This window comes from Callithrix jacchus, chromosome 8 (assembly GCF_049354715.1).
Source record: "Callithrix jacchus isolate 240 chromosome 8, calJac240_pri, whole genome shotgun sequence".
Taxonomy (NCBI): domain Eukaryota; kingdom Metazoa; phylum Chordata; class Mammalia; order Primates; family Cebidae; genus Callithrix; species Callithrix jacchus.
This window is the reverse complement of record NC_133509.1, coordinates 44,064,425-44,073,683: the sequence shown is the minus strand read 5'-3', so window position 1 is coordinate 44,073,683 and position 9,259 is coordinate 44,064,425.

Genomic DNA, 9,259 nt, shown 5'->3' with positions numbered 1-9,259 from the left:
GCTCTGTATTTTTCATTCCTACTTATATTTCTATCATTTTCTTCTTATAAGTTATAAAGATGATATCTGATGTTATATTGTTAGATTTATAAAGGTTCATTATTAGTAGAGCTTCTTATAGAATTGTATTTTCCACCAATATGAACATTTTCTATCTTGTCAAATCCTTTTCACATTATTCTTTTTTGTCTAACATTAATGTTACTATATTTGTTATCCTTATTAGAACTTGCCTGATGTATCTTTCTATGTTTTTATTTTCAATCTTCTTTTTAGATGTCTTTTTCTAAATAACAGATAGACAGATTTGCTGTTGATGTTTTACCAAATTTGAGATTCTCTTTATTAAAGAAATTCTGTTCATTTGTCATGTACTGGAATTATTGATGGCTTGACTTTTTTCTGCCATCTGGTTGTCCATATGTGTGTGTATGTGTTTATCATATAAACAGCTATGTAAAAGTTATAAAACATATAGCTTTTAGAACTTCCCTCCTATCTCTCCCTTATGCCTTGTCCCTGCCATCTTTATGTTGCAATCATCTAGAATAGGGGTTCTGCTCCCTCCTTTTGTAATGTCTTATTGCACATTCATTTACATACTATCTGTGGCTGCTTTCACACTACAAAAGCAGAGCTGAGTAGTTGCAACAGGGGCTGTATGGAACACAAAACTGAAAACATTTACTATCTGGCCTTTTACAGAAAACATTTGCCAATGTCTAATCTAGATTTAAATTTTATATTATTAATTTTAAATATATGTCATATTTAGACAAATCATCTAATTTCTTTTCTCTTCCCTGATTCTTGAATATTTCACCTTCATCTTGTTGGATTCATCATTTATTTTGTTAAAGTTTATCCTATAGTCATCCTTTCAAAGAGATTCTGTTGGTGATACAAATCTGCTGAGTTTATTTCAAAAATCATGTTTTGGGATCGTTGTTTCATTTTCATGGATGTAATATCTTGAAACTCGTTGAGGATAATTATTATATTTGTGATACTTATAAGCATATATTTTACATACAATAATTATATTTTCCTAAAATTATAAAATTTATAAAAAGAATTTGTACTTATCTTTTTAAAATTTATAAACTTTCTTTCCTTAGGTATTATTTTCTCTGAGTTTGGTGTCTCTGCAAACTTGTATTATTCTTATACTGAATTATTCTCATACTTTATAAATGAGAATCCCAGTAAGCTCTTTCCTTCTGCTTAATGTGCGTCGACTTGTGATTATAGGAAAAGGGAAGGGCATATTGCTGGGGAGAGTGTTTCTTTTCAGACTGAGGAGACTCCCTGAGCCTCCTGGGGTCCACTGGGGTCTTCTTACCGTTTGCTCTCAGAATCCACAGGGTCACTACTTTAATCTGTGAACAATTACAAACAGGAGAAGGGAATATGAGGAGCAGTTCAGCTGCTCCAAATGCAGTGCTTCAATTAATCACTCTGGTCATTACCCTAGGATGTCCTATTCATAGAATCTGCTCTCTCTGAGCTTGTAGCTTTCCCGAAATTTCTCCTACCTCCTCAGCAATCTGGAGCCTATGAGTATGTATGGCACAGTTTCTCTAGGATGTTTTTCTAAGGTTTGATATCATCTCCTAAAAATTTCTCATACACTTAATGGCACTTTTTTGCACCCAGTCCTGTCCCCACCCCTCTTAATCTTTTCAGTCATTTCGTAAGATTTAGTAGAGGTAACTTTCCTGCCGGGTGACATCTTGAGTTACTCATCATACACAGGATTTTTCAATTAACTCTGTCAAAACACCATGAAATATAATTTGTGGGTGATAAACTATGTTCTTGCCATTTTTATTTCAAAATATTTAAAAAGATACTGAGTTTCTGTGACACAGAAAGAAAACTGAAGCCCTACTCCAACAATTCTCTGAGGGGATTTAAAATGATAACATTTCACCAACTATAGTGCAAAGGGGTACTTAGCCTCAAGTCATTTGCCTTTAACAATACATTGGGTAGTCTATTCTATTTTTTTAAATGTTCTTTCATGGGGGTGGGAGACACTGATTGCAAAGAGCTGTAATTTTTAGCCACTTTTTCCACCTTATACGTTGGGCAGCGATTAGTGACATTTTCAGTCAGATTTGGCTAACAAGCTCATGCTGTTTTGGAATTCTACTCCCCTCCCTGCCATACCTCAATTCCTGACTGCTGAGTCGCCTGTTCAGAGTCCATCAGGAGCTAACTTTAACAGCTTTAATACTCATTAAGAGAATCCTTCTGAGAGTACCTAGAAAGCATAGACCCTCACCGCTAATATTATTTGGGCTTTCGAGTCCCTGAAAAGAACAGCTGGTGTCATTTGGCTTTCTTGAGGGTCCTCAGAAGGGATATATGTTTGAAATTCCTATAAATATTGTGTAAGATTTTCCAACTGATTATGAACATCCTCCCTTCTTTCTCCTTTTTCAGTTATGGGATTGATATTTGCAGGGGGTCAAAGTCATCTCTGTACACTCCCAGAACCCTCTGACATAGCATGTATTGAACCTCTCCTTTTTTGTTGTTTTTTGGTCGTTGCTGTTGTTTTTGCTTGGTGTAAGCTAAATTTTTTCTTCTTGCCATCCAATGGTGCCACTTTCACTATCTGCTGTACACATTTCGAACTCACAGAGTTTGAATGTCCTTCTGTGCTCTGATCAAGGAATTTCTTGTAGCAGCTATCTTAGGTGCAACGCGGCTTTCAGTGATCATGACCTGTGCTTTATCAGATTTTAAAGTAGTGGCATGTAACAACTAGGCTGCCACCACTATTGGTTTCTCCCCTTCCGTCAGTTTTAGGGCCCTTATCCTTTGCCATCAATCTATTGCTTGTCTTCTCCTCTCTACCTCCCAGAAAAAAAAGGAAGGCAAATTCATATTTATTTGGCTCTGACAATGTGTAAAGCATTGTGCTGGGTATTTTCAGAAATATTTTTCATTAAATTATCAGTACACCTGAGCGAGGGAGTTACTATCCCCACTTTTACCAGTTGGAAAACTGAGGCTCAGAGAAGTGAAGAACTTCCTTGAGATCACAAGAGTGGCGAGCGGTAGAGCTGAGATTTGGATCCTGGACTCCAAACTCAGAAGCCTGGGGGATTTCCCTGAGGGTCATCCTCAAGCCTCATCTGCCCAAGAGTGTGGATCTGAATTCAGATGAGAAACTAGAGGTTATAGGAAGCAAGCAGCAGACTCTTTTCCTTAAAAGGAACAAGGCTGGCCAGAGTACCTTTAAATGTGAAGAATTGTAGCACCAGATGTCAGGCTGAACAGACAAAGTTGGCTGCCTGAAATTTTTCTGTAGAGTCATGGAGACATGAATTTTAAGTACGAATTAACTCAGTTCTCAGCTCCTGCACTATTATTATAAACAAAATATTGAGCTTTCTTATTAGCTCATTTTGCTTTTTCTGACATTCTGCTTTTATTTCTTAACCTAGACAAACGGAGCTTTTTCTAATTCAATACCTCAAATCAACAAACATTTATTGTTTGGCTACTTTGTGGTAGGGACTATAGTATATATTGGAGATAAAAAGAAGATTAAAAACATGCTTCCTGACCACATATAGTTTGCAGTATTAGAAGTCAGGGAGAGGGAGTGTTGATGCAAGAAACAGGCAAACAAACCCACAATTAGCCTACAACGAGATAGTATAACAAGGCTGTGCAACGTGCCACAGAACCACAGAAAAGAGACGGCTAACACAACCTAGCTGGGAGTGGATAGGGAATGGATAGGGGAAAACTGCTGAGACGATGCAATTCTTGATAAATGTGTGACCTCTTCAGACCAGCAAGACCATAGCTTTATGTGTAGGACCCTCCGGGGGGAGGAGAAAATCACACTAAACTAAGGAAGTAATGAAAGTCTTCTCCTGAGTGTCTGAGAAGATAATTCCGTTGCTAGAGCTGCACTGGAGCCTAAATGAATCTTTCATGCCCCAGCTCTCTTTAATTTTCTTGTATGTAAGTTCACCTTATGTCCATTGCTGGATTTCTGGGTGGCTATCCGGAATTTCCTCAGGCCTGGCTAATAATCCATTTCTCTTCATTTGTACCCCCTTTCTCTAGTGCTCCATCTGGAAATTTACTCAGCTCCTATCAATCCCTGGGCCTACTGCTCCTACATTACTAAGCGACTATCTTATCTTCTGTAAGCCCTCTGAGCTTCTCTTCACAGTTTCTGCTTAATCATTGCCTCTACTGGTTGTTGTCTAATGGTTTTTGAGGTCAGCTTTCTCATGTGTATCCCTTAGCTACTGTTTTTACTCCCAACTGCCTAACTTTCTCTCTTTATCATAGTCACACTCTCCAAAAAAGGAATCAGTTCGTTAGCTAATTACTAACCTCTTCCTTGGGCAAAGGCTTTATTGAGTCAGCTCGCAAGCCACTGTCTAACCAGAAGATTGATTGCCATGGTGTCAGATGTTGAGCCCTGTTCTAACCAGGAGGCCAGAGTTACAAGAGACGAGGACAGAAGCTTACATTGATAGAACCAGCCTTAGACGGGGGGCTGTGGATATGGCAGACAACCTGAGGCTTTGCTGAATTAGGAGAATCACACTACAGGCATAATTAGAGACATTTTAAAAGAAGAAAACATACTAACATCAGCCACAATACAACACTGACATAACTTCAGGGGATGGTAGGGGAAAAGGGGATAAAGAAAAATAGAAATTCATCTTTAGGAATAAACATTTATGTACAGGAAAGAGCACAGAAAATAGATCTATTTTCGGAAAGGAGACAGGTTGATTCACTTCATAGAAAATTACCTTTCCTGAGATCCACATAAAGGAAGTCCAAAGACATCTTCATCTTCTCAAATATATGAGTGACTTACAGAGTGTGGTGTCATGGTTCCTCGGCCTAGCCAAGTTGACACATACCCAGTTCTTCATTCACACTCTAAGCTGGATGTTGCTGTAAAGGTATATATTTTGCAGATGTAGTTAATTATCTACAATCAGTTGACATTAAGTAGATTATCCTAAATAATCTGAGTGAGTCTCATCCAATCAGGTGAAAGGTCTTAAGAGCAAAACTGAGGTTCTTTTCCTAAAGAAGAAGAAATTTCACCTGTGGGTTGCAGCCTCCACTATCCAAGGGATTTTTGACCTGCGGGCCTGCCCTAAAGATTTCAGACTTGCCAGCCTCACAATTATGTAAGCCAATTTCTTTAAAATACATAAACATACAAATATAAAAAATGTATCTCCTACTAGTTGTTCTCTGGTAGAGCCTCGCTTTGTGTGGTGTACAGTATGGAAGCACAAATTCCTCAGACTAGCTTCAGTAGAATTTGGTACCCCACATAAGCTTTATCATCAGCTGCTCACTCCAAATGCACCAGACTCCTGTGTGTCTTGTCATTTGCATGCTCATTTTCCTGTTTCTACTCACACTGCCTTTCCCTTTGTACTTGTCTCCATTCTTTCTCCCACCTTTTATAAATCCTTCCTTTTATTTGCACTCTAGCTCTACCCCAAGTCCTCCACAAAGCAGCTTTGAACTTCAGCTCCTCTTGTGCTTTCTCTAAATTCCCTTAGCAGTTATTAGCTATGCCATTCAGTAAAGTTTTTAATCTTCTGTATCTTACCTGACACTGTTTTTGAAAATATAATATCCACCACTAGAAGGTATAAATTTGCAAGTACAAATTTGGGTGTGCATGAAATGTCACTATTCTTTAAATCAAATTAGCCAGGCGCAGTGGCTCAAGCCTGTAATCCCAGCACTTTGGGAGGCCGAGGCGGGTGGATCACGAGGTCAAGAGATCGAGACCATCCTGGTCAACATGGTGAAACCCCGTCTCTACTAAAAATACAAAAAATTAGCTGGGCACGGTGGCGTGTGCCTATAATCCCAGCTACTCAGGAGGCTGAGGCAGGAGAATTGCCTGAACCCAGGAGGCGGAGGTTGCAGTGGGCCGAGATCGCGCCATTGCACTCTAGCCTGGGTAACAAAAGCGAAACTCTGTCTCAGAAAAATAAAAATTAAAAAAAATCAAATTAAATTTATCACAGACTTAAGTGACCTCAGCCTTAATTCCGCTGGAGTAGAAGGAAATCCAATCTCAGTTCTTACTGGGCTTCCCTCTCTTCCTAGTATTGTATTAGAGTTTGACTTATGTTGAGCGTAGAAAATGGAAGATAGACTTTGACATCCTCACTGGTCCCTAGAAGCCAGGCAATTCCTCCACTTACGGGCCAAGAGGGGCAAGGAAATCCAGTCTCCCTGACGGCACCAGGCATCCATATGAGATTAGAATATCTCCCTGGGGTACTCTTATTCTCACTACTGGAACCCTAATCTTTCATATTCTACAGTTTGGGGGAATTTTTTGTTCTCTGTAATTCCACCTGCCCATAGCCCCTTCCTCTTTCTTTCTCGTTCTCTGTCTTCCCAGATGTGCTTACCTTTTTAATCCCCTAGCAATATCTCCTCAAGGAGCAACAGACGTGGAAGGTAGATTGCTGGGTACAACACCAGAAATAACATTGACACAGCATTCTAAGGAGTCCTGTTCCAGGAGGCTTCATTTACAATGTGAATAATGCGCCCTGGAGTTGCCTAAGAGAGAGCTCTTGTAAGACAATGTTCTGCCTAGTAACAAAAAATTCCCTTGAAGGCTGGCTGGAATGGAAGGGAGGGAAAATATAAGGAGAACAAAACCCAAATAAATAGCTCAATAAATTATCCTATCACACACCTTTTTTTCTTGTGTTTTTATTTCACTTTAAAAAATATGTATGGGCCGACATGAGTAGTGTTCCAATTAGATTATGAGCTTTTTGAAAATGAGAACAATATTTTATTTACTACTTATTTTTAACCTTTCTAAGGTTGCAACATTAATAACTTGTACATAGCAGGATCTCAAACGTGCCTTGAAAGGAATGGAAGAATGACTGAGTTTGTGAATTATTGGTTAGGCCCTGACCTGTTCAGACTGTACTGGCGCCAACTTCCTCACTGCAGGATTGACTCTGGTGTCTTTTTATTGTCACTTTTAGTGTTAGGTAAATAACTAAACCATTTTTAGTGTCACAACTTCATGTTTTCCTTTACCAGCTTCTGTTCACAGCCACTCCTTTCCTGAATTTCTGAGACATCAAATTTCTCCTAGGGACATTTTTGGCCCTAGTAGAAGTAAACACTTCCTTTAAAATTTAGGTAGATGATATTAGCATGAACTTTCTTTAATGTAAATGAATGGAAGGTTACAACATAAACATGTATATGGTACCAACAGTGGAAAATGTCCAAGTGAAATCAAAGCGACCTGGCATTCGTTTCAATATACTACTCAATTGAAGAGCGGAGTACATTATATGAACTTTATCCCACTAATCCTCAGAGATAAGCAAAAGAACTTGAAAGAATGGCTTGTATAGATAGGGTCATATAGTCAGGTAGTGACAGTGCTGTTAACAGCCTGCTGCCTTGCCAATACTCGAATAGTTAGGCTACTTAGCCTTAACACTGGGTTATACATTGTTTTAATGACATAATGACATATTTGTGCTCTAACAGAAGAATTCACATTTTCACAGCATATTTACATTAGCACTCCTGGTATTGAGAAGATGTATCCAAATTTGCCAATATTCACTTAGTTTTGAACCCTATAATTTCCCTTTTCTGTAATCTTGCTGCTGCTTTTATTTTTCTCCTCTCCACTCCTTCCCACATTCCCTTCTCTCTAATGATATTAAAAGTAAGACTGAAAGAAAGCTCAACCACATTATAGCATTGAAACTTAATATATCAGCCCTCCTAGGACTACTTGCACTTCGAAAGGCAACTTAGCTGAAAGAAATTATCTATCACTTTCTGCTATCAAGGAAGATCTTGGGGAAGTAAAAAGCCTTCTTTCCATGTTCTCTTAAATAACATGCAGGTGATTACACATTCTACTTTCAGCTTCTAGAGGAGAAAGTTTGCCATGGAAAAAGACAGAGGAAGTAATGATAGGGGGAAAGAGGATGAGGGGAGTATTTCATTTTAATATTTAAGTGGGGAAAGAAGGAGAACAGGGTAGAACTTTACCTTTTCCATATCTGGTAAACCACCATACTTGTGGAAAGGAACCGTATACTTTCAGTACTTAACCAATATGCACCAACAAGGAAACCATTTTCCAGGCCTTCTTTTGACAGAACAATCCTAACTAACAATGCAGACTGACATTTTGTAAAATGTGTTTTTGTCTCCCTCTCCTTCTTTTCCCTCCCCTATACTTATTTAGGATCTGATCACAGAGTCAGCACTGGGCTATGCATTATGCCTCATCAACCAGTGCCCTTTCATGGCTTCACACCAGTGCTCATGTTATTCCCTTTACCTGAAATCATCTTCCCGCTGTTGCTCTGCCTATTCAACTCCTATTCATCTAGCAAGACCCAATTAAAATGCCAGCCATGATGCATTCTCCAGTTCTACCCTGAGCAAGACTAATCCCTCCCTCTATTATAACTCCACAGCACTATTGAACATGTTTATATTTTATAACTCATCTTATATAATTAATATATGTTAATATGTTGCTCTACTCCACAATATGTAAACTACTTTAAGGTGGGGCCAGGTCTTATTTATTCATATTTTATGTGCCTAATACTACTATATATCAGGCATGATAAATATATATACTACAGTCTGAACAGTGTAAAATATTTACAGTTTCCTAAGGGAGACAAGGTTTACAGACATAGGAGAGCAAGATGGTATAATGGATTGGACTAGGACAATGAGGGTTAGGTAAGTACTAAATTCAACAATATTTATTAAGTAGCTAGGAGACAGGAATTATGTCCTGGGACTACTAGGATAAATAAAACAGTCATTTCCGTTAAGGTGCTCACAATCCACCTTGTAGATACTCTTTAAAAGTAGACACTTCCCTGGTTTACCTATCACTTTACATGTTGTTCCTTATAGGAACCCTGTGATGTACGTCATTATTTTCATTTTCATAGAGATGGAAACAGAGGGTTTGAATTCCCAGGTCTTCTGACTCCAAGGCCAGATTTTTCTTCCCCACTACATCAGTGTTCCTCCAAATTTTCCTCTAGTGTACACTTTCCCAGTAGAGAATAACCTTAGGCTCCTCAGGGTTAGGAAATACTTATATGTTATCTTAAAAAGTAATGCTTACTACAATCTCTTACCTTATTTACCAGACAGTCAAAATGACGCTCTGAGAAAATGAGCCACATTGATTCTGGGTCCA